The sequence below is a fragment of the Salvelinus sp. IW2-2015 genome, linkage group LG8, assembly GCF_002910315.2.
Source record: "Salvelinus sp. IW2-2015 linkage group LG8, ASM291031v2, whole genome shotgun sequence".
Classification (NCBI taxonomy): domain Eukaryota; kingdom Metazoa; phylum Chordata; class Actinopteri; order Salmoniformes; family Salmonidae; genus Salvelinus; species Salvelinus sp. IW2-2015.
This window is the reverse complement of record NC_036848.1, coordinates 14,355,381-14,380,911: the sequence shown is the minus strand read 5'-3', so window position 1 is coordinate 14,380,911 and position 25,531 is coordinate 14,355,381. Positions and strand designations below refer to the sequence as shown.

The 25,531-nt window shown below is 44.9% G+C and overlaps 1 long non-coding RNA gene across 1 annotated transcript; it reads right to left on the bottom strand.

Moving 5' to 3' along the window:
- Positions 1–4: 4 nt before the first annotated feature.
- Positions 5–18,847, bottom strand: LOC111967478 (uncharacterized). Its single transcript, XR_002877764.2, has 2 exons — positions 18,056–18,847; positions 5–1,067 (listed from the first exon to the last, which is right to left on the bottom strand). It is a non-coding gene; the product is annotated as an uncharacterized lncRNA (long non-coding RNA).
- Between the last annotated feature and the right edge of the window lie 6,684 nt (positions 18,848–25,531).

Genomic DNA, 25,531 nt, shown 5'->3' with positions numbered 1-25,531 from the left:
GTTGTTTTAGAAAACCTACTTGAATAACTAAAACTAGAAACTGTCAAATTASAATAGTAAAAACATTGGTCTGCAATAAATCACTGAAACAAATGCTACACAGTCGGCGAGTGTTGGATATTCCCAAAATAATATAGGACATTTACCCCTGTGAATTCTTCCTGTGTTTTACTAAAAGGGGGTGGTTTGCAGCATCCTGAAAATTTGCAGTATGTAAATGCTTACTAAATGTACATTTGTTCAGCTGAACTATCAAACTGTTGAGTGTTCATTGTTGACAGATGTAAACCTAGTCTGTTGCTGCCTCTCCAGGATGCTCCCAACCACCAACAGCATTCCCTAATACTACAAGGGTTACATCCAGTCCTTGTGAAAAGACCTCAAATGTACATTTATGGAATCCATGGGGGATATTTCAGATGTATAATACCTACCACCCTGAACTCCATATTAGACAGCRAAACTGACATTTATTAAAAATATTTTAATTCAAATTAGAAACAGGCAAAAGTAAAATCATGCATCTACTCACGATTTACTACAAATAAAAGAGTGCAAAACACACAAAAGTCTTTATACAACATGAGAAGTACGAGTAGCGGCTCTGTGCCTCACAGGGGTCGGGGTGATATCAGGTCCTGCAGCTCTGCGAGCCTCCTGTATAGCTCCAGGGTTGGGGCTGGGAAGAGTCTGCACCATCCCAGTGAAGGGTGTGGCCAGCCCCGACGCATACACCTGGTAGCTGAAGCACAGGAACCCGTCAGGCCCCCATGTGGCGGTACTGCAGGTCGTTGAGGAGCTTACTCCGCCCGTAACACCTCACACACACCCTGGAGCAGAGCTGCTGCGTCCACAGGAGGCAACTTAGATACCCCCCCGGGGGAAACAGGAGCAGCGTGCACCATGGGAGAGCCCCCCCCCCACAGCCCAGCAGAACGCGGGGGCAGCAGGGGAGATCGAGGAGGAAGCGGCAGGGAGAGGTGGGGGTCTGGAAGGCTTGTCGTGCTTGGGCCTAGCAGTGGACTGCSACTTCACAATGATGGCCAGTCTGAAGCGCTTCTTAACGGCTGCAGAAATAGGGAGAGAGGACAGGCAGAGGGGGGGAAATGATTAAAGGAGAGATGCGAGCATTTCAAATGTAAACGAGATGTTAACAGAAAGCGGTGTGTACTCTGATCATTGGAGATTGGTTCTAAAAATTATGGTTCTAGTTCAATTTAAGCGTTTAAAACGAAGAGCCGTTCGGGAGCCTAATGGGCCTGCCGGCTCTCCGAAAAGAAAACACTGAATGCCATCACTATTTGATGAAAGACATGTGCGTCTTGCAGATCAATAGACTAGCCAATACACCAGCCAATTAGCTGCTTTTGCAAACAGGCCTAGATAATCGGGAAAAAAAGTTCCAAACATTTTGCGCCCTTCATAATATAAACAGACACTTTGGGTGATGCTGACAAATAAGTAAGTAAGGATGTTGAAGTGTATGGGCACTTGTTTTCGGTGAAAAAATAAACATTCACGCGCAAAAAGCATTGCACACCATTGTCCAGTGTGCGTGCATCATATTACACGAATGCCAGCAAAACTAGTGAACTGCATCAGAAACACGTMCATGTTATGTCAATCAACAATGCTTAAAAACAATATCGGTATACGTCATTTTAGTTTACCTGGCTTGAGCGGTCCTCCATCATCCCAACTCTCGAAAAAGTAACGTTAGCRTTCAATTGCAGATTCCTATTGATTAGTGAGGTACAACGGAGATATACCGTGCCATCAGGTAAAAATCGATTACATCGCTGATGTTGTCGGGGGAGTGGGCAAAAGGTTGTAAAGTTGCTCAAGTTTGAAGGCCAGGGCGACTGACTAKATTTGTGGTGACGGAAAGGCCATTTGCAGCAAGACAAATGTTGAAATCATCTGGAGAAGAAACCTCAAGTATTTTAACTGCACCGGYTCCCTAGAGGTAGGCCTAGGTGAATTTCTAACAGGTGCATCCTTCAACCTGCGTTATTTCAGAGCTGTATCATTTTAATCTTTGAATTAAAAATTAATATAGGGAAACAGGATTCTAAAAGGATGACTGTGGTCCRCTATTTGGAGGGATGCAACTACACTTTTCTCTCACAAGATGTCAGCATCTCACCAGGTCTGTTGTAAGTAGGCTTATAGTAATCATCATCAAACTCTCAATAGGATCTTGAGCTTCTCAGCACATCCTCAAACACATAGCGCTGCCAGTGTTTTTGGGTTGTGTGTAACAGTATTGTATCCATCCCTCAACCAGTGCTTTAACCAGGGACCCACTACACAAATCGACAACAGTCACCCATGAAGCATCTGTGCCTATCGCTCCACAGAAGTCATGGTCTTTGCAAAGCAAGGGAAACAATTACTCCAAGGTCTCAGAGCAAGTGACGCTAACTAGCTAGCCATTTCACACCGGTTACACTCACCACCCCCTCCTCTATAGCAACCCCAGCTGCTGGGCAGAGCCCAACTGAGTGAACCAGGTCACGGCACCAATATAACAGTATTGCTTCCTTCCCTCGACCCAGGGACCCCCTGCACACACTGCCCCTGCAGAGCAAGGGAAACAACTACTCCAAGGTCTCAGAGCGAGCGACGCTAACTAGCTAGCTATTTCACACCAGTTGCATGTGCGCAATGGTGTTTTCCCCCCAACAGTTGTGTTGGTACTCACCTGTATGGCATGTAATGGCCTGAAGGGAGGGTGTATGGGATTTTGTAGTGTATATGCGGCTGGACGTGGTTTGATGGGGACACGGGGTTAGGATTGCTTGACTGTTTGGTGTGGTTTTGCTTTGTAGTGTGACGTAGCCAGGCATCACTACGGATGTCTCTGTGTCTGAGTCTGGCATTAAAGGAGCGTTTCATTCCCGCTGCTAGCCATTCTCCCTCACATCTGCACATCAAGGTCTTCTGTCTCTCTCTTTTTCTCTCTCTCTGTGTGTGTGTGTGTGTAACACATACATCCTGTAAAACATGTTTTAAAGACCAACCGTGTGAGGGTGGTTGTGTCGGGTGGGTGGGTGGTCTGTGTCGTGGTGCTGGTGTGTGTGTGTGTTACCGTTGGTAATTAGATGTGTTTGAGGCCGAGGGGAATAAGAATGGGCTTTGAACCTGCTTGCTCTGTGATCCACTGTGTGATAGCAGGGGCTGTCTGTCTGGGTCCAAAACAACACAGTGGTGGTGGGTAAACCGTGTTTGGAGAATTGACTACTGTGGAGTAGTTTGGCCATGRCTTTGCAGGGGTGCACTGCACCTTCGGATGACTTTTATGGATTTCTGATAATGGCTTTCGGAGCAGCTTGTTAATTTCCCTCTGCCAAAAAAAGGAGAGATGGAAAGTTGGAGAGAGAGACACACTGTTCCCAGTAGAGTGATTTATCTGAAGTGTCTCTATGAAACAAAGTGAATTACTGTATCTAGACTGGCCAGATAACAGCCTTGCTTCAASCTAATGAGATTTACATCAAGGTCCTGAACATTTTTATTGACCATGGCTTCTGGACTTGATGCTGAGGTGGATATAGATGAATGGGTTTCCCCCTGTGTGTTTGTTTGAAGGTTTCCTCCCTTCTTTCTACACCATCCTGTGCGTGTCTGTGTGCCTTTCCATGYTTGGGTGAGTGACTGTGCAATATAAAGTGTTGACGTGTGCGGCAAAGGAACACACACCCCCATTACACACAACAGCACAGGGCCATTGAGTGGTTACACGGCACTGTGTCACGCGTAAATGTGTTTATTAGTCTATACAAAACCAACTAGATGATTTAGTGCTGCAAGTTGTTACATCATTGGTAGCATAACTGCTGCCTGCCATATTGGCCTTGGTTAGGAGGCAGATACGGTACATGACAGTAGCAGGGAGCCACAGGGGACAGTCAGGGGACAGTCTTCCCATAGAAAGTACGTTTTATTACTGTGAAGTTGTTAGCAACTGTGTTGGTGAAGAAATATAACGTCTTCGTAATTGAAAAATGATTTAAAACTGAGTTGGCTTCTGCTATTTTATGCTGCTGCCTTTTGGGTAATTTTCAGCTTTTATATCTCTTCATTTTAAAAACTAGGAGGTACATTTTAAGTAGAGGTGAAGGTTCCAGAATATCTACTCCTGTACAGAGTCAAATTAGTCTCTGAGACTGTGTCACTCTGTTGCTAAGAAGTGTCAGCTGCATAGCGACGGCAGATTCTGAGCCGTAGGGCCTTGGGATGCTCTCTCTCTCACACACTCACACACACTCACACACACACACACACACACACACACACACACACACACACACACACACACACACACACACACACACACACACACACACACACACACACACACACACACACACACACACACACACACACACACACACACACACACACAGCTGTGTCCCCGCCTCTCTCACCTAAACATCAGGGACAGGGAGTGATCTCTTTCCCCAGTCTAACCTGAGGGCGTGCCCTGGGCAGCGTCAATCTGTTTCCTGTCACCCTGCATCTGCCGTTACACAACTCCCAACAAGTCTTCAAGACTTTGAAACAGACTTTAATAATCTGAGTGTGTGAGTTTTGACATCAGCATCGTACACTGTGTAGAAAACTTTAGGAACACCTGCTCTTTCCATGACATAGACTGACCAGGTGAATCCAGCTGAAAGCTATGATCCCTTATTGATGTCACTTGTTAAATCCACTTCAATCAGTGTAGATTAAGGGGAGGAGACAGGTTAAAGAAMAYTTTTTAAACCTTGAGCAGTTGAGACATGGATGTGTGTGCCATTCAGAGGGTGAATGGGCAAGAAAAAATATTGAAGTGCATTAAACGGGGTATGGTCTTAYGAGCGCYGCGCACCGGTTTGTCAAGAACTGCAACGCGGCTGGGTATTTTCACGCTCAACAATTTCCCGTGTGTATCAAGAATGGTCTACCATCCCAAAGGACATCCAGCCAACTTGACACAACTGTGGGAAGCATTGGAATCAACATGGGTCAGCTGTGGAACGCTTTCAACACATTGTAGAGTCCATGCCCTGACGAATTGAGGCTGTTCTGAGGGCGAACGGTGTTCCTAATATTTTGTACACTCAGTGTATTTGCTTGGTTATGAGAAGGACCTTGATGTTGGCTTCTGAATTGCTGAAGGCTAGCAGGGCTTTTTCTTACTCAGGACTTTGTTCATGTATTTTTCAAACGGTGACCTCGCAGCATTTATCAGAATATGTATCAGCATTTTATTTATGCAGTATGTTTGGGAATTGGTCTTTCTTGAAAATAACTATAGATACTGTGAAAAAGAAGCCACTTGTTGGTCAATAAAATGTGTTGTTTTTATGGCACCTGTGTAAAGAGCCAGATTACTAGATTCAATTATATTTAAAAGTAGGCTTTACTGTGTTCTGTCATGTTTTTATGGTGTGTGTGTGTGCACGCGTGTGTCGCTCAGTTGGGCCAGTAAGCAAAGCGCTGCTGATTCGAATCCCTGGTGGAAAAATCTGCCGTTCTGCCCTTGTGCAAGGCAATTAACCCCCGACAACAACTGCTCCCCGGGCTCTGATGACATGGATGTCGATTTAAGGCATCCCCCGCAACTCTCTTATTAAGAGGGGCTGGGTGAAATGCGGAAGACACATTTCAGTTGAATGCATTCAGTTGTGTAACTGACTAGGTTTCCATCTTTCCCAGTTGTGAAAAATCTCTCGGTCTCTCTCCCTCCCTCCCTCTCTCTCTCTCTCTCTCTCCCTCCCAGTAGATGTGTGTCTGGGCACTGCTGATCAGTGGCAGACGGGCCTAATTCAACCAGGTGATAACATGTGTCCTTTGTGCGGGGGTCAGTACTGTAGCTAATTTGTATTGCTGTGTGTAGTTGAGCGTGCTGGTCAATATTAGCTCTGGAGGCTCTTTCTCAAAGGGATGTGTTTGCTCTCCTTCCCTCCCTCCCTCCCTCATACCTCCCAACCCCCGCCCCCCGATGCTCCTGATAGTGATACACGTGGAGCCGAGCAGTCACTCACCAGGAGAGAAGTGTCTATGTACTGTGACAACATTAAAACACAGCCACCAGCAGATGTTTAATAAGGAAGTGTGTGGAGCAGCGTGTGTTGAGGCAGTAGAACTGAGCTTAAATTTGACCTGACCATCCCAGTGTGACTGTAATATAAAGGYGATTTTCAACTAAACCTACATGGAAACTTTTTGCATACGTTTGTATGTTTATTTATTTCACCAGGGAAGTTGACTCAGAACACATTCTCATTTACAGCAACGACCCGGGAAATGGTTACAGGGGAGAGGAGGGGGGATGAATGAGCCAATTGGAAGCTGGGGATGATTAGGTGACCATGATGGTATGAGGGCCAGATTGGGGAATTTAGCCAGGACAAGCCAGCAGTGGGGATGCAGGGTGGTATGCTGCTGGCATCATTGGATGTGTGTCTGAGTCTGTGTGTGTTTGTGGGTGCACATGAATGTGTCGTTGTGAACAGTGCCTTCAGTGCCAACTTTTTCCACATTTTGTTACGTTTCAGCCTTATTCTAAAATGGATTGTATAATTTTTTTCCTCATCAATCTACACACAACACCCCATAATGACAAAGTGAAAACATGTTTTTAGCAATTGTTTTACATTTATTACAAATAAAAAACAGAAATACCTTATTTACATAAGTATTCAGACTCTTTTGTACAAGACTCGAAATTGAGCTCATGTGCATCCTGTTTCCATTGATTATCCTTGAGATGTTTRTACAACTTGATTGGAGTCCACCTGTGGTAAATTCAATTGATTGGACATGATTTGGAAAGGCACACACCTTTCCATATAAGGTCCCACAGTTGACAGTGCATGTCAGAGCAAAAACCAAGCCATGAGGTCGAAGGAATTGTCCGTGGAGCTCCGAAACAGGATTGRATCGAGGCACAGATCTGGGGAAGGGTACCAACAAATGTCTGCAGCATTGAAGGTCCCCAAGAACACAGTGGCTTCCATCCTTCTAAAAATGGAAGAAGTTTGGAACCACCAAGACTCTTTCTAGAGCTGGCTGCCCAGCCAAACTGAGCAATTGGGAGAGAAAGGCCTTGGTCAGAGAGAGGTGACCAAGAACCCGATGGAGTTCCTCTGTGGAGATGGGAGAACCATCCACAAGGACAACTGTCTCTGCAGCACTCCACCAATCAGGCCTTTATGGTAGAGTGGCCAGATGGAAGCCACTCCTCATTAAAAGGCACATGACAGCCCGCTTSGGGGTTTGCCAAAAGGCACCTAAAGGACTCTCAGACCATGAGAAACAAGATTCTCTGGTCTGATAAAGACCAAGATTTGGCCTGAATGCCAAGCGTCACGTCTGGAGGAAACCTGGCACCATCCTTACGGTGAAGCATGGTGGTGGTAGCATCATGCTGTGGGGATGTTTTTCAGCAGCAGGGACTGGGAGACTAGTTGGGATCGAGGGAAAGATGAACGGAGCAAAGTACAGAGAGATCCTTTATGTAAACCTGCTCAAGAGCGCTCAGGACCTCAGACTGGGACAACAGGACAACGACCCTAAGCACACAGCTAAGACAATGCAGGAGTGGCTTCGGGACAAGTCTCTGAATGTCCTTGAATGGCCCAGCCAGATCCCGGACTTGAACCCGATCGAACATCTCTGGAGAGACCTGAAAATAGCTGTGCAGCGATGCTTCCCATCCAACCTGATAGAGCTTGAGAGGATCTGCAGAGAATAATGGGAGAAATCAATCAAATGCATTTATAAAGCCCTTCTTACATCAGCTGATGTCACAAAGTGCTGCACAGAAACCCAGCCTAAAACCCCAAACAGCAAGCAATGCAGGTGTAGAAGCATGGTGGCTAGGAAAAACTCCCTAGATTGGCCGGAACCTAGGAAGAAACCTAGAGAGGATCCAGGCTATGAGGGGTGGCCAGTCCTCTTCTGGCTGTGCTGGGTGGAGATTATAACAGAACATGGCCAAGATGTTCAAATGTTCATAGATGACCAGCATGGTCAAATAATAATAATCACAGTGGTTGTAGAGGGTGTCAACACCTCAGGAGTAAATGTCAGTTAGCTTTTCATAGCGAGTTAGCTTTTCATTCAGAGTATCTCTACCGCTCCTGCTGTCTCTAGAGAGTTGAAAACAGCAGGTCTGGGGCAAGGTAGCACGTCCGGTGAACAGGTCAGGGTTCCTTAGCCGCAGTCAGAACAGGCAGAACAGTTGAAACTGGAGCAGCAGCACGGCCAGGTGGACTGGGGACAGCAAGGAGTCATCAGGCCAGGTAGTCCTGAGGCATGGTCCTAGGGCTCAGGTCCTCCAAGAGAGAGAGGGGAGAGGGAGAGAGAGACTACCTGAGACAAGGCCGAGTATAGCCCACGAAGATCTCCCCCATGGCACGAACCCAAGGGGGGTCGCCAACCCAGACAGGAAGATCACGTCAGGGACTCAACCCACTCAAGTGACGCACCCCTCCTAGGGACGGCATGGAAGAGCACCAGAAAGCCAGTGACTCGACCCTGTAATAGGGTTTGAGGCAGAGATTCCCAGTGGAGAGAGGGGAACCGGCCAGGCAGAGACAGCAAGGGCGGTTCGTTGCTCCAGAGCCTTTCCGTTTACATTACATCCTGGGCCAGAATACACTCAATCATAGGACCTACTGAAAGGATGAGACTTCAATAAAGACTTAAAGGTCGAGACCGAGTCTGCGTCTCTCACATGGATAGGCAGACCATTCCCTAAAAATGGAGCTCTATAGGAGAAAGCCCTGCCTCCAGCTGTTTACTTAGAAATTCTAGGGACAGTAAGGAGGACTGCGTCTTGTGACCGTAGTGTACGTGTAGGTATGTACGGCAGGACCAAATCGAAAGATAGGTAGGAGAAACTCCCCAAATAAAGGTGTGCCAAGCTTGTATCGTCATACCCAAAAAGACTCAAGGCTGTTATCGCACTAAAGGTGCTTCAACAAAGTACTGAGTAAAGAGTCTGAATACTTATGTAAATGTGATATTTCCGTGTTTTTATACATTTGCAAACATTTCTAAAGACTGGTTTTTGCTTTGTCATTATTGTAACGGTTCTCTGGTAACCGAAGAGGAGGAGCAAGGATTCGACCAAAATGCAGCGAGGTGTGATGACATATTGAAATTTATTTAAAGACGAAGACGAACACGAAACAAAATTACAAAATAACAAAACGACGTAGACAGACCTGAACATGGAACTTACATAACTACACGAAGAACTCACGAACAGGAACAGACTACATCAAACGAACGAACAACCGAAACAGTCCCGTGTGGTGCGCAGACACAGACACGGAAGACAATCACCCACAAACAAACAGTGTGAACAGCCAACCTATATATGGTTCTCAATCAGAGGAAAACGTCAAACACCTGTCCCTGATTGAGAACCATATAAGGCTAATTACAAGTGACCTAAACAAGAAACACAAAACATAGAATGCCCACCCCAACTCACGCCCTGACCAACTAAACACATACAAAAATAACATAAAACAGGTCAGGAACGTGACAATTATGGGGTATTGTGTGTAGACGGATGAGGATAAGAACAAATCTATTTCAGAATAAGGCTGTATATGGTGTCATTGATGTTTAAGGGAATCTATAATGTGTATGGGTTTGCTGACAACATCACGAAAASACTGTSCACGCTTCAATGGGGCAGAAGTCTGTGAGTTGTTGTGATTCTGTATGGTTAGATGGCTACCAACAATGAAACTGCCGTCTGYGGAATCGTAAGTGACTCATTTCATCTAGTTTCATCTTGTTCTTGACACCATGTCTTGTTTTGATGATGTGTTTTGACTGATTTCATGTTAATGTTAATATGGCTCAAATCGTATTTGTCACATGCGCCGAATACAACCTTACAGTGAAATGCTTACTTACAAGCCCTTAACCAACAATGCAGTTTTAAGAAAACACAAAAAAAGTAACAAATAAAAGTAACAAATAATTAAAGAGCAGCAGTAAAATTACAATAGCGAGGCTATATACAGGGGGTACCGGTACAGAGTCAATGTGCAAGGCCACCGGTTAGTTGCGGTAATTGAGGTAATATGTACATGTAGGTAGAGTTAAAGTGACTATGCATAGATAATAACAGAGAGTAGCAGCAGCGTAGAGGGGGGGGGGCAATTCAAATAGTCTGGGTAGCCATTTGATTAGATGTTCAGGAGTCTTATAAGCCATAAGACTCCTGAACATCTAATCAAATGGCTACCCAGCTACCCAGAGGGTAGAAGCTGTTTAGAAGCTTCTTGGACCTAGACTTGGCACTCCGGTACCGCTTGCCATGCGGTAGCAGAGAGAACAGTCTATGACCAGGGTGGCTGGAGTCTTTCACAATTTTTAGGGCCTTCCTCTGACACCGCCTGGTATAGAGGTCCTAGATGGCAGGAAGCTTGGCCCCGTTGATGTACTGGGCCGTACACACTACCCTCTGTAGTGCCTTGCGGTCGGAGGCCAAGCAGTTGCCATACCAGGCAGTGATGCAACCCGTCAGGATGCTCTCGATGGTGCAGCTGTAGAACCTTCTGAGGACCAATGCCAAATCTTTTCAGTCTCCTGAGGGGGAATAGGTTTTGTCATGCCCTCTTCACTACTGTCTTGGTGTGCTTGGACCATGTTAATTTGTTGGTGATGTGGATGCCAAGGAACTTGAAGCTCTCAACCTGCTCCACTACAGCCTCGTCGACGAGAATGGGGGGCATGCTCGGTCCTCCTTTTCCTGTAGTCCACAATCATCTCCTTTGTCTTGATCGCGTTGAGGGAGAGGTTGTTGTCCTTGCACCACATGGTCAGGTCTCTGTCCTCCCTATAGGCTGTCTCATCGTTGTTGGTGGTCAGGCCTACCACTGTTGTGTCATCTGCAAACTTAATGATGGTGTTGGAGTCGTGTCTGGCCGTGCAGTCATGAGTGAACAGGGAGTACAGGAGGGTACTGAGCACGCACCCCTGAGGGGCCCCCGTGTTGAGGATCAGCGTGGCTGTGTTGTTACCTACCCTTACTAGAGGGAGGTGTTTAGTCCCAGGGTCCTTAGCTAAGTGATGAGCTTTGAGGGCACTATGGTGTTGAACGCTGAGCTGTAGTCAAGGAATAGCATTCTCACATAGGTGTTCCCTTTGTCCAGGTGTGAAAGGGCAGTGTGGCTGCATTAGAGATTGCATCATCTGTGGATCTGTTGGGGCGGTATGCAAATTGGAGTAGGTTTAGGGTTTCTGGGAAAATGGTCTTGATGTGAGCCATGACCAACCTTTCAAAGCACTTCATGGCTACAGACGTGAGTGCTACGGCTCTGTAGTCATTTAGGCAGGTTACCTTAGTGTTCTTGGGCACAGGGACTATGGTGGTCTTGCTTGAAACATGTTGGTATTACAGACTCAGACAGTGAGGGGTCGAAAATGTCAGTGAAGACACTTGCCAGTTGGTCAGCGCATGCTCGGAGTACAGGTCCTGGTAATCCATCTGGCCCTGCGGCCTTGTGAATGTTGACCTGTTTAAAGGTCTTACTCACATCGGCTGCGGAGAGCGTGGAACAGCCAACAACTGTAACGATCTATTTGAGAGACAACAAGTCCTCATTGTACACATTTATTTATGTTTTCAATAAACATTGGAGACGAAATATACTTTACATGTTGTCAACAATCTAAGCRAACCCCGTCTGTTTTCCGCACGTGTCGGTTTTGTTGCAAAACAACCAACACGTCTATAGATCTTTATGAATGTGCTAATAGCATGACTTTCCACTGACACGTCTATTGTTTTAACGGACTTCATCAGGAGAAAGGGGACATTTCTGTGGAATGGTAATGCTGGATCTGCAGGAGGCAGATTCTCTACAAGTAAAAAGCCCTTGGTTTTAACAGCAGGACAATTAACTGGGTTGAATCTTATTTAACAGGGAGAGACCAAATGGTGGATTTAATGGAAAACCTTCTAGTGCAAAGGGGATTAGCTGTGGGGTCCCGCAGGGGAACATTCTTAGCCCACTTCTCTTTCTATGGAGAAATGGTACTACAACTCCTCTTCATCTGACTATGTTTTCTCTCATAGACTGAGAGCATCTGGTTGTCACAGTGGTGGCACAGGGCTACTCATTTCTCCTAAGTGGAAATGTTCTCTTTTCTCCCTCTCGCACCTGTCCATCTCCTCATTTGAATTCCATGCTTTCACTTTTACTTCTCCACTCAAGCTTAACATTGTTGTCATCTATTTCCCACCAGGTTCCCTTCGAGAGTTCCTCAATTACTTGCCACATTGATAAGCTCATTTCCTGACGGTGGCTCACCGCTCTTCGTACTTGGCTACTTCAACCTCCCGACGTCTGCCTTCGATTCCTTTCCAACTCTCTCTTTCCCCTCCTTGCCTCTTTTGGCCTCACCCTTTCCCAGTCCCCTCCCACTCACAAAGCAGGCAATACGCTTGACCTCATCTTTACTAGAGGATGCTCGCCTAATAATCTCACTTCAACCCCCCTCCAGGTCTCTGATCACTACTTTGTTTCTTTTCTGTCCCCCTTTCCTCCAACCTTAAGCACTCAGCCTCTACACAGATGGTCACGCGCCGTTGCAATCTTCGCTCTCTCTCTTCCACTACTCTATCCTCTTCTATCCTATCGTCTCTCCTTTCTGCTATATCCTTTTCCCTCCTTTCCCCTGATTCTGCCTCTTCAACCCTACTCTCCTCCCTTTCACACAGAACTACCCTATGCCTTGACCTCTTTCCCCCCTCTCTCCAGTTGAAATGCTGTGACTAGTGAGGTCTGGCCACCGACAACTTGCCCGCTCAACCCCATCCCCTCCTCACTTCTCCAGACCATCTCTGGAGACCTTCTCCCATTCCTCAATTCCCTCATCAACTCATCCCTCTGACTTCAAAATGGCCCGAGGTGCTCCCCTCCTCAAGAAACCAACACTCGACTCCTCTGACGTCCAAATCCCTTTCTTTTCTTTCCAATACACTTGATCATGCTGTCTCTGAACAACTCTCTCACTGTCTCTCTCAGAACGATCTTCTTGACCCTAACCAGTCAGGCTTCAAGACGGGTCACTTAATCGAGACTGCGCTTCTCTATGGCACGGAGGCTCTCCACACTGCCAAAGCTAAATCTCTATCCTCTGTTCTCATCCTTCTAGATCTATCCGCTGCCTTCGACCATCAGATCCTCCTCTCCACCCTCTCAGGACTGGGCATCTCAGGCTCTGCACACTGTTGTATTGCATCCTACCTGACAGGTCGCTTCTACCAGGTTATGTGGAGAGGATCTGTGTCTGCACCACATACTCTCACTACTGGTGTCCCCCAGGGCTCGGTTGTAGGCCTTCTCCTTTTCTCTCTATACACCAACTCACTCGGCACTGTCATATCATCACATGGTCTCTCCTCATTGCTATTCAGATGACACTCAWCTACTTTTCTCTTTRCCCCCTTCAGACACCCAGGTGGRGATACTCATCTCTGCGTGCCTGGCAGATATCTCAGCTTGGATGTCGGCCCACCATCTCAAGCTCAACCTCGACAAGACGGAGCTGCTCTTCCTCCCGYCGAAGGCCTGCCCACTCAATGACCTCTCCATTARAGTTGACAACTCCACGGTGTCACCCTCCCAGAGTGCAAAGAACCTTGGCGTGACCSTGGATAACACCCTGTTGTTCTCTGCAAACATCAAAGCAGTGACTCGCTCCTGCAGGTTTATGCTCTACAACATACGACCCTACCTCACACAAGAAGTGGCGCAGGTCCTAATCCAGGCACTTGTCATCTCCRGTCTGGACTACTGCAACTCGCTGTTGCCTGGGCTCCCCGCTTGTGCCATCAAACCCCTGCAACTTATCCATAARGCTGCAGCTTGCCTAGTGTTCAATCTTCCRAAGTTCTCCCATGTCACCCCACTCCTCCGCACACTCCACTGGTTTCCAGTCGAAGCTCGCATCCAATACAAGATCATGGTACTTGCCTATGGAGCAGCAAGAGGAACTGCCCTTCCCTACCTTCAGGCTATGCTCAAACCCTACACCCCAACCCGAGCATTCCGTTCTACCACCTCTGGTCTCTTGGTRCTCCCACCCCTAAGGGAGGGRAGCACCCGCTCAGCSCAGTCCAAGCTCTTCTCTGTCCTGMCACCCCAATGGTGGAACKAGCTTSCCCCTGAAGCTAGGACAGCAGAGTCCCTGCCCATCTTCCGAAAACACCTGAAACCCAACCTCTTCAACGAGTATCATAAATAATCCCACAACACCTCCCCTCGCAACCCTTCTCACCACACCCCCTCCCCGCACACACCAAAAAATATATACTTTATTGAGGAAAAATACTTACTTACTATGACTGTGATATGTGGTTGTTCCACTTAGCTATCTTAAGATGAATGCACTAACTGTAAGTCACTCTGGATAAGTGTCAGCTAAATGACTAAAATGTACATTGACAATCTGAAATCGGCCTGCTCTWTGCGGACCCTAAAGACTGACAGGTGCGCTAGTTCAGTGTAACTTTGATTATGTGTGCACATCATGGTTTACCAGCAGCCCCAAACATTGAAAGAATAAGCTACAAACCAGCCAAAACAAGCTGGTGAGYAACTCCCCCCTCGTACTCATCTGGAGGTCACAAATTCTGTAGAGAAAAGGGTAAGTTAATTCAACTTGGTTTGGTCCATTATTATTGAGTCAGCCCCAAGGTACCTATTGAATTATTTACTTGTATTTATTTATTTATTTTATTTAGAGATGTCCACTGATACAACACCAGAACCAGAGACTCTGAAATTGACCATTTTAAAGTTAAGAGTCTATCTGGTAAGAACACKTTTTTATACACTGAGTGTACAAAACATTAGGAACACCTGCTTTTTCCATTACATAGACTGACCAGGTGAATCCAGGTGAAAGCTATGATCCCTTATTAATGTCACCTGTTAAATCCACTTCAATCAGCGCAGATGAAGGGGAGGAGACAGGTTAAGGAAGGATTTTTTGCCTTCAGAACAGCCTCAATTCGTTGGGGCATGGACTCTACAAGATGTTGAAAGCATTCCACAGAGATGCTGGCCTATGTTGACTCCAATGCTTCCCACAGTTATGTCAAGTTGGCCGGATGTCCAGTGGGTGGTGGACCATTCTTGATCCACATAGGAAACTGTTGCGCTTGAAAACCCCAGCAGCCTTGCAGTGCTCCTTGCACCTACTACCATACCCCATTCAAAGGCACTTAAATCTTTTGTCTTGCCCATTCACCCTCTGACTGGCATACATACACAATCCATGTCTCAGTTGTCTCAAGGCATAAAAATCCTTKTTTAGRCTACCCCCTCCATCTACACTGATTGAAGTGGATTTAACAAGTGACATCAATAKGGGATCATAGCTTTCACCTGGATTCACCTGGTCAGTCTATGTCAAGGAAAGAGCAGGTGTCCTTAATGTTTTGTATACTCAGTGTATGTGTGCCGTTCAGATGGTGAATGGGCTAGGTAAAGGATTGAAGTGCCTTTGAACGGGGTATGGTAGTGTCYGGCGCACCAGTTTGTGTCAAGAACTGCAACACTGCTGGGTTTTTCACGCTCAACAGTTTCCTGTGTGTATCAAGAATGGTCCACCACCCAAAGGACCATCCAACCAACTTGACACAACTATGGGAAGCATTGGAGTCAACATGGGCCAGCATCCCTATGGAACGCTTTCAACACTTTGTGGAGTCCATGCCCCGACGAATTGAGGCTGTTCTGAGGGCAAAAGGGGTGCAACTCAATATCAGAAAGGTGTTCCAAATGTTTGGTATACTCAGTGTATACCGGCGAAGTTGAATGGAACAAACTACCACAGCAACTCAAAGCCATACCGACAATAACCTCATGAATGTCAAAAGCTGGCTAATGATCGAGCAATAGAAATCTATGTAATCTACGTCTGTATCTATGTAATGTGTCTGTATCTATGTAATGTGTCTGTATCTATGTAATGTGTCTGTATCTATGTAATGTGTCTGTATCTATGTAATGTGTCTGTAATTTTATTTTATTTTTTTGCACCGTGGAATTTGGGGACCACAATGGAAATAAGTCTATAGGATCCCTGTCACGTTTTAAACTGTCAAATACAATCTAGCAATCAATCAATCACAGAGAGGAAGACACATTTCAGATGAATGCCTTCAGTATCCACTTCCCCCTGTATCGTGTAGATTTCACTGAATGTCTTGTTTGTTTTGTCTTCCTGGTGCTGTGAGCTGGTAAACTACCGTCCCACTGCCTTTGATTGTTTTGTCATTTGCCATATCAAGTGGAACTAAAAAATAATATAAAACGGGAGAGAGAATGAAAGAAATTGCGTGTGAAATTGTTTGTGAGATTTTGTAACAATATCTGGGTATTACATGCCTGTGTGGATATTCACCCTACTCTCCTCCCCACTGGGCACAAACTGGTTGAATCAACGTTGTTTCCACGTCATTTCAATSAAATTACATTGAACTAACATGGAATAGACGTTGAATTGACGTTTGTGCCAGTGGGACATGTCTCTCCCCCTTTTCAAATGGATGTTGATGCACAGGCATAGTACACATTAATGAAAAGATAAGTCTATAAATCTGGTCTGATTTAGGATAATGGTATTAGTGTACAGTATATTATTGTAGTAGACAGCAGTTTTAGCAGGACTAGTGTGAGAGAGAACCAGGGAAGACAGAGAAGGTTGAGTATGGGAGAAACTGTTTGGAAACCTTGGTAAGGGTTGTCGAAGAGAGAATAGAGAGAGGGAGAGAGGTCGTTGAGAAGAGAGAATAGAGAGGGAGAGAGGTAGTTGAGGAGAGAGAATAGAGAGAGGTAGTTGAGGAGAGAGAAGGAAGGTGGAACAGTAGTTCCAGCCAGATGGTGGTGAAGCTGTTCTATTGTGTTGTCACAGTGTTGTCATAGTATTGTCCAGGATCTCTTCCCTGATTAGCTGAATGGATAGGTCCTGGTGATTACCCAGCAAGCTGTAGGGTTATACGACCTCTGGGTTGACAACACAAAGGCCTGTCATTTATTTGACTGGACAAGACCATAACGTGTGGATGTCTGTGTGTGTCATCATTAAAATGACCCCACTGATGATTGCTGTTGGCAATTTGAGGTTGAAAATAGCAAACAAGCAGTGAATACCGGATTGCGAATACCAGCAACAGCAGAAGTCATATAGGTTGTGTTTCTCTCTCTCTCTTATCGGTCTAAAAATTTGAAGTTGAATATTCTGAACATCGTTGTACAAGAAACCAGTAGGCCTAACACAGTAGGCTAATGTTTTTCATAAGCATCCCAATTGTTTTCTTGTTCCATTGTCTTATAATCAGTGACACCCTGACAGGTTGGCCTCATTAGCATGCAGATTCCAGCTCGTAAACTACACAGTTCTCAAGCCAGTGAGTTTGCCAATTATGAAATTGCGTGAATAATTTAAAGACTCATGATCCTCCTCTCATCGCTTCTGTCATGATTATTTATGGCTGCCCAGCCATAAACCTCCCTGAGCCTCTTCTCCACTTGCACATTAGGCTACACATCCACTTCAACACTCACCCCCTCAATAGAATAGAARAGAATAGACTGTAGAATAGATAGAATGGCATTGCATGGCAGCAACAGAATATACAGAATGGAAAAGTTTGTCAGTCAATATAAAGGGAGCGTTTGGCTTGACAATAAGCAGTTGGCAAGCCACAGACAGATCTGGGGCCATGATAGCATAGCCTGTGCACTAGCCAAAATCTTTCACAACGGTGAGAGGTGTTGACAGTTAAGTCCAAAGGTCAATATTTACATGGATGACCTGAGTTTCATTGACCCAACATGAGTAAACACACCAGGGCATCATGTCATCAGTCCGAGGATAAGGGGACCTGCATTCAGACATGGCTGTTGTAATACGGTAGGCTACATGAAATACAAACGTCCATGAAATCCTATTTAGTTTGAAACTATGAGGAAACTCGAATATGTCCAGACGTAATATAGCCTGGTACACCCCTTACTATATGTCCCCCGTCGCCGCATCTGAGAACTTCTTCTTCTGAGCCAATCATCAGGACGCAGCTGTGTATGGCATTTAACCCACTGTCGCACAGTGAACGGACGAGCGCGAGGAGGAGGGACCGCCGGTTAATAACCCAACTGCACTGCATCTGTCATCCTCATGGTCTCCCGACGTCTCCGGCAGCATGTAGACGGGCTCCTCTAGTGCCACTGCGGAGAGAGAAATGGCATTAGAAAAATATTCTCTAATTTTGACACTATKTATGGATGCAGAGTAACCTGATGTTCCACAGCTGTATTTGGGAGTCTTGGTTAATTGTGTTCAGTCTATCGGGGCACGCGCTACACGCTGCGCACTTTGGCGGTGGTGACAGWCAAACTATTTTAGCTGTCTTCTCGACCAGTGTAATCTAAGAATTAATCGTTATACAGGACTATACACCTGCAACACGTACCCAGAACCGTGGAGCGTGACTCCCGCTGGATGTAACGTTGAGCGGAGTGACGCGGGTCGGTGTGCGGACGAATAGAGCCGTGGCGGAGCAAACGCACGAAGTCCAAATTCCATCTCCCTTTTCGTGTCCCGGTGCCTCTTCCCGCCCCATAACGGAGATGTTGTTCCTCGGAATACTGCTCAGCATCTTCATACAAGGTAAGATGCAGGAAGGTATCCATGGTGTTACATCCATTTTTGTCGTCAGTCATTCAGGCTATATCTAGCCTATTATCTAGCCTTAAAATCACTTTTTTAGCAATATGATTGTARAGGCAATCATGACATCTTACTAATATCGTATTTAAAGCCTGAAGACGTAATAAGGCTAATTGCCCACAACGCCAATTTTTTATTTAACATATTACAAACATGGTTCAAATGCGCGTTTTCAGTGAGCTTTGGATGCAGGCATGGCTTCTAATTTTCCAAATAGATGTACTCTTTGCAAGGAATGTATTCCTTGAATCTAGGCTGCTCTTAATTAAACCTTTATGACAGCAGGAATATTTGATGAAATTAGAGATTTTAGGAAACAAATGGAAACGACTTSAATTTCAACTTTGTGATCTGATTACTGAAAATACTTAAGACATTTCCATTACAGACTTTGGGCAAAGTTTGATGATCTCTTGTACAACCACTATTTTTGGATATTCGGAAGTTGGCATCCCCAAGTCTCCGCTCCCTCTGTGAGTTGCTGCCGCCTGAGGCATAGACTGCGCGCATAATTCCKCCACGGATCGACAGTTTTATTTATTAGCCGAGTTAATTATTGTGTGTTTGAGGTGCTGGTGTAGGCCTAGTCGACAAGGGTCCCAAGGGTCGCATCGTATATCAGCGCGGTGTCTTTTTCTGTGTTTTGATTAACGCGAACACCTTTTTGGCTTACAGGTCTCTTGATTTAAAAAAAATATTTWAAAAAATKTTTAAAAAAAATCTCAGAATAAATTGTAAAGTTGTTGTTCAATGAGGAAGCGCATTCAACCGACACCGGTGTGCAAACAGCGGAATCGTGGTTGACGTCTTATCCGCACGCAGGTGCTTGAGGCCAGATGCGCGTCCAGGTGTGTTTGAATAGCCGCGGAGACAGACACCGGGACTGGGCGCCACACGGCGGGGTCGCGCTCTATGTGTTGACAGCCTCCCAGGGCGCGCGCCCATCTCGTGTCACACACTCCGGTGACAGGTGTTCCAAAGTGTATTAGGCCTAGACTCCCGCCCACCTGATATCTCCTTCGGAGGTGATTTTACCGCATAGCGGGAGGCCGGGGTTTGAACAGCAGGGCATTGGAAAAGGTCATAAAGAGGTTCCATATGATTTGAATCACTTTCTCACTGCACCCCTTTTGATTTGAACCTTCCATACATGTTTGCCCATGGTGGAAGTGGTCAGAAAGTAACTTTTTGGACATGAATACCAACACATTCAGGAGATAGAGGTGCTCAAAGTTGACCCATTTTGCATTCCCCACCATACCGTGAGACATGTTTTCATCACTGAAAAAGATTAACGGTTCAGTTTGATATAATTTGAAAGCTTACAAACAGGGTTGTCAAATTGCTTTATGATTTATAAAAATTAAAAAAATCTTAATAAAACCAGTATTCTTTTAAGCTTTAAAGTCAGTTATCTACAAACGTGTAAATAAAATAAAATAAATATTTAGATATGTTGTAGCTCAGACTGTATTTTACGTCATCTGAGTTGTTTTTGTGTTGAGCCCGTCATTGGTTGAGACACAGSTTACTTAAGCAATAAGGCCCGAGGGGGTATGATATATGGCCAATATCAAATCTAATCAAAGTTTATTTGTCACATGCACCGAATAGAACAGTAGACCTTACAACATTGCAATTTTTTTTTTTAAATAGGTATTAGTTGAACAATAGATAAGTACAACAGTAAAAAGARAGTGAAAAAAACAGTGGCGAGGCTATGTACAGTAGCGAGGCTATAACAGTATTGAGGCTATATACAGGCACCGGTTAGTCGTGCTAATMGAGGTAGTATGTACATGTAGGTATGGTTAAAGTGACTATGCGTATATGATAAACAGAGGGTAGCAGTAGTGTAAACGAGGGGTTGGCGGGTGGTGGGTGGCAGGACACAATGCAGATAGTCCGGGTAGCCAATGTGCGGGGGCACCGGCTAGTTGGGACAATTGAGGTAGTATGTACATGAATGTATAGTTAAAGTGACTATGCATATATGATAAACAGAGAGTAGCAGCGTAAAAGAGGGGTTGGGGGGGGCACAATGCAAATAGTCCAACCAATGTTGGGCACAACACAAACACCTCAGATTATGTAAAATTGGGTCTAAAGTACAACATTTCTGAAAATGTTTTTTTTTTTTGGAGTTTACGTGTTTTTAGATAATTTACATTCAAGATTAAAAAAAATGACTTTTTTTTCATTCAAACGTTTTTTGAAGAAATCCTAGAGTAGTTTGACAAACCTGTTTTTAAGCTTTCAAATGATATCAAACTGAATAGTTTATCCTTTTCAGTGGCGAAGACATGTCTCATGGTATGGTGGGGTATGCAAAATGGGTCAACTTTGAGCACCTTTATCTCCTGAATGTTTTGCTGACTACTTCCACCATGGGAAAACATGTATGAATGGTTTCGTTCAAATCAGAAAATGATTGAAATCATTTGGAACAACCTAGAGGGGAGTGTAAACTCCATTATGATTTCCTTATGAAGAGGGATGACGGCAAGAGAAAGAAAATAACATGCATGAAAAATGACAAGGTACAGTGCATTCGGAAAGTATTCAGACTCCTTGACTTTTTCAACATTTTGTTACATTACAGCCGTATTCTAAAATGGATGAAGTTTTTTTCTTTTCTTATCAATTTCCACACAATACCTCATAATGACAAAACAAAAACAGGTTTTTAGAAGTTCTTACAAATGTATATACACTACCAGTCAAACGTTATAGAACACCTACTCATTCAAGGGTATTTCTTATTTTTACTATTTTGTACATTGTAGAATAATAGTGGAGACATCACAACRATMAAATAACACATGGAATKATGTAGTAACCAAAGAAGTGTTCAATAAATCAAAATATATTTWAWATTTGAGATTCTTCAAATAGCCACCCTTTGCCTTGATGACAGCTTTGAACARTCTTGGCATTCTCTCAACCATCTTCACCTGGAATTCTTTTCCAACAGTCTTGAAGGAGTTCCCACATATGCTGAGCACTTTTTGGCTGCTTTTCCTTCACTCTGCAGTCCGACTCATCCCAAACCATCTCAATTTTGTTGAGGTCCGGGGATTGTGAAGGCCAGGTCATCTGATGCAGCACTCCATCACTCTCCTTCTTGGTAAAATAGCCCTTACACAGCCTGGAGGTGTTTTGGGTCATCGTCCTGTTGAAAAACAAATGATAGTCCCACTAAACCCAAACCAAATGGAATTGCGTATCGTTGCAGAAGGCTGTGGTAGCCATGCTGGTTAAGTATGCCTTGAATTTTAAATAAATCACAGACAGTGTCACTATCAAAGCACCCCCACAGCATAACACCTCCTCCTTCATGCTTTACGGTGGGAAATACACATGCGGAGATCATCCGTTCACCTACACCGCGTCTCACAAAGACACGGTGGTTGGAACCAAAAATCTCCAATTTGGACTCCAGACCAAAGGACAAATTGTCACCGGTCMGATGTCCGTTGCTTGTGTTTCTTGGCCATAGCAAGTCTCTTCTTKMTATTGGTGTCCTTTAGTAGTGATTTCTTTTAGAGGTCAACCGATTAATTGGCATGGCCTGCGTGGCAGGCTGACCACCTGTTACGCGAGTGCAGCATCAAAAGGACCTTGTGGCTGCAAGGAGCCCTCTCTCTCCCTCTCTTCTCTCTCTCTCTCTCTTCTCTCTCTCTCTGCTCTCTCTCTCTCTCTCTCTCTCTCGTCTCTTCTCTCCCTCCCTCCCCCTCCCTCCCTCTCTCTCCTTCTCTCTCTCCCTCTCTCTCTCTCTCTCTCTCTCTCTCTCTCTCTCTCTCTCTCTCTCTCCTCTCCCTCTCCTCTCTCCAAACCGCTTTGAAACATATATAGATAAACTTCAAACGTGAAACACCACACAGGAAACCTTGCTTTCCCGGTCGCTTATCTGAACACACAATCCATATTCCCAAACAAAATGTTTATCAACCCCTATCATCAACAGTCGTGTACACTACGTAACAGTGCATTTGGAAAGTATTCAGACCCCGTCACTTTTTTACACATTTTTTCCACATAACAGCCGTACTCTAAAATTGATCAATATTTTTTTTCCCTCAGTAAATCTACACACAACACCCATAATGACAAAGCAAAAACTGTTTTTTTGAATTATTTGCAAATGTATTAAAAATTAAACAACAGAAAATACCTATTTACACAAGTAGTTCGAGACCCTTTGCTATTTTTTGAGACTCGAAATTGGCTCAGTGTGCATCCGTGTTTCATTTTGATCTCATTGAGATGTGTTCTACAAGCTGCATGGAGTCCACCTGGGTAAATTCAATTGATATTGGACAGATTTGGAAAGCACGACACCTGTCCATATAAGGTCCCCAGCAGTTCACAGTTCATGTTCAGAGCAAGAAACCAAGGCAGTGAGGTGAAGGGATGTGTTCGTAGAGCTCGAGAAAGAGTGTTGTGTCAACGGCACAGACCTGGGAAGGGTACCAACCAAATTCTGAAGATCCCCAAGAACACAAGTGGCCTCCATCATTCTTAGATGGAAAGAAGTTTGGAAACCACCAAGTACTCTCCTAGAGCTTTGGCCGCCCGGCCAAACTGAGTAATCGGGGGAGAAGGGCCTTTGGTCAGGGGTGGGGGGGACACAAGAAAAAAAACCCCCCCGATGGGCTCACCCTGACAAAGCTCCAGAGTTCTCTGTGGAACGATGGAGAACCTTCCAGAAGGACAACCATTCTAGTCCAGCAACTCGCACCTATAAGCCTTATTGTATAGAAGTGGCCAGACGGAAGGCCACTCCTCAGTTATAACAGACACAGGAAAGGTTGGCTTGTGTTTGCCAAAAGGCACCTAAAGAGACTCTCAGACCATGAGAAACAAGATGCTCTGGTCTGATGGAAACCAAGATTGAACTCTTTGGTCCTGAATGCCAAGCGTCACGTCTGGAGGAATCTGGCACCTTTCCCTACAGTCAAGCATGGTACTAGCAGCATCTGCTGTGGGATTTATTTCAGCGGCAGGGACTGGGAGACTAGTTCAGGGATGAGGAAAATGAACGGAGCAAAGTACAGGGAAGATCCTATGAAAACCTGCTCCAGAGTGCTCAGACGCGAAGGTTCACCTTCCACAGGACAACAACCCTAAGCACACAGCCAAGACAACATAGGAGTGGCTTTAGGACAAGTCTCTGAATGTCTTGAGTGCCCAGCCAGTGCCCGGATTGAACCCAATCGAAATCTCTGGGAGAGACCTGAATAAATAGTTGTTGCAGCGATGCTCCCCATCCAACTCAAGAGCTTGAGAGAATAATTAACAGGGTGTGCCGTGTTAAAAAAATTGTGGAATGTTTTTCCTTCTAATGCGTTTGAGCCAATCATGTGTGTGTGACAAGGTAGGAGGAGTATACAGAAGATAGCCCTATTTGGTAAAAGACCAAAGTCATATTATGGCAAGAACAGCTCAAATAGGCAAAGAGAAAACGACAGTCCATCATTACTTTAAGACATGAAGGTCAGTCAATTCGAAATGTCAAGAACAAGAATTGTTCTTAGAGGCACTTTAGTATTGCCAGCCTAATCTCAGGAGTTATAGGTTTGAAGTCATAAAACAGCGCTGTGCTTCAAACAATGCTAGAGCTGCTGACAAACGCATAAAGTGCTGGTGAATGAATGCTTACGAGCCTAATGCTGCCTACCACCGCTCAGTCAGGACTGCTCTATCAAATATCATATTCAATAGACTGAATTATAATATAATAAACACAGAAATACGAGCCTTTGTCATTAATATGGTAAAATCTGGAACTATAAATTTTAAACAAAACCTTTATCTTTCAGTGAAATACAGAACCGCTCCGTATTTTATCGAATGGGTGGCAAACACTAAGTCTAAATATTGCTGTTACACTGCACCAACCTTCAATGTTATGTCATAATTATGATAAAATTCTGGCAAATTAGTTCACAACGAGCCAGGCGCCCAAACTGTTGCATATACCCTGACACTCTGCTTGCAATGAACGCAAGAGAGAGAACACAATTTCCGAAGTTAATATTGCCTGCTAACATGAATTTCTTTTAACAAATATGCAGGTAAAAAAATGTATACTTCTGGATGTTGATTTTAATGTCACGCCCTGACCATAGAGAGCTTTTATTCTCGATGTTGGTTAGGTCGGGGTGTGATTTAAGGGTGGGTTATCTAGGTGAATATATTTCTATGTTGGCCTAGTATGGTTCCCAATCAGAGGCAGCTGTTTATCGTGTCTCTGATTGGGATCATATTTAGGTAGCCAAATTTCCCATTGTGCCTTGTGGGATCTTGTCTATGTTTAGTTGCCTATGAGAATTAATTTATAGCTTCACGTTTCGTTTGTCGTTTTGTTGTTTTGTTGTTGAAGTTTTCTATTCCATAATAAAGGATGGAAACAATACCACGATGCATCTTGGTCTACTCCTTATGACGAACGTGACAGAAGATTCCACCACAAACGACCAAGCAGCGTGGCCAGGAGGAGAAGACATCCTGGACTTGGGAGAAGATAATGGCAGGAGACGAAAGCCTTCCATGGAAGCAGACGCAGGAGGTCAACAGCGACTCCGAAGTTCACGACCACGACGGAAGCCCGAGAGGCAGCCCAAAAAATAATTTTTGGGGGGGGCACACGGGTTGGTCGGTGAAGCCGAGGGCGAGTCTGAGAGCGAAGAGTAATATTGGATAGACTGAGCGAGGAGTATTGTGAGATAGTTGAGGGGAGTGATGAGGTAGAGTGGATGTT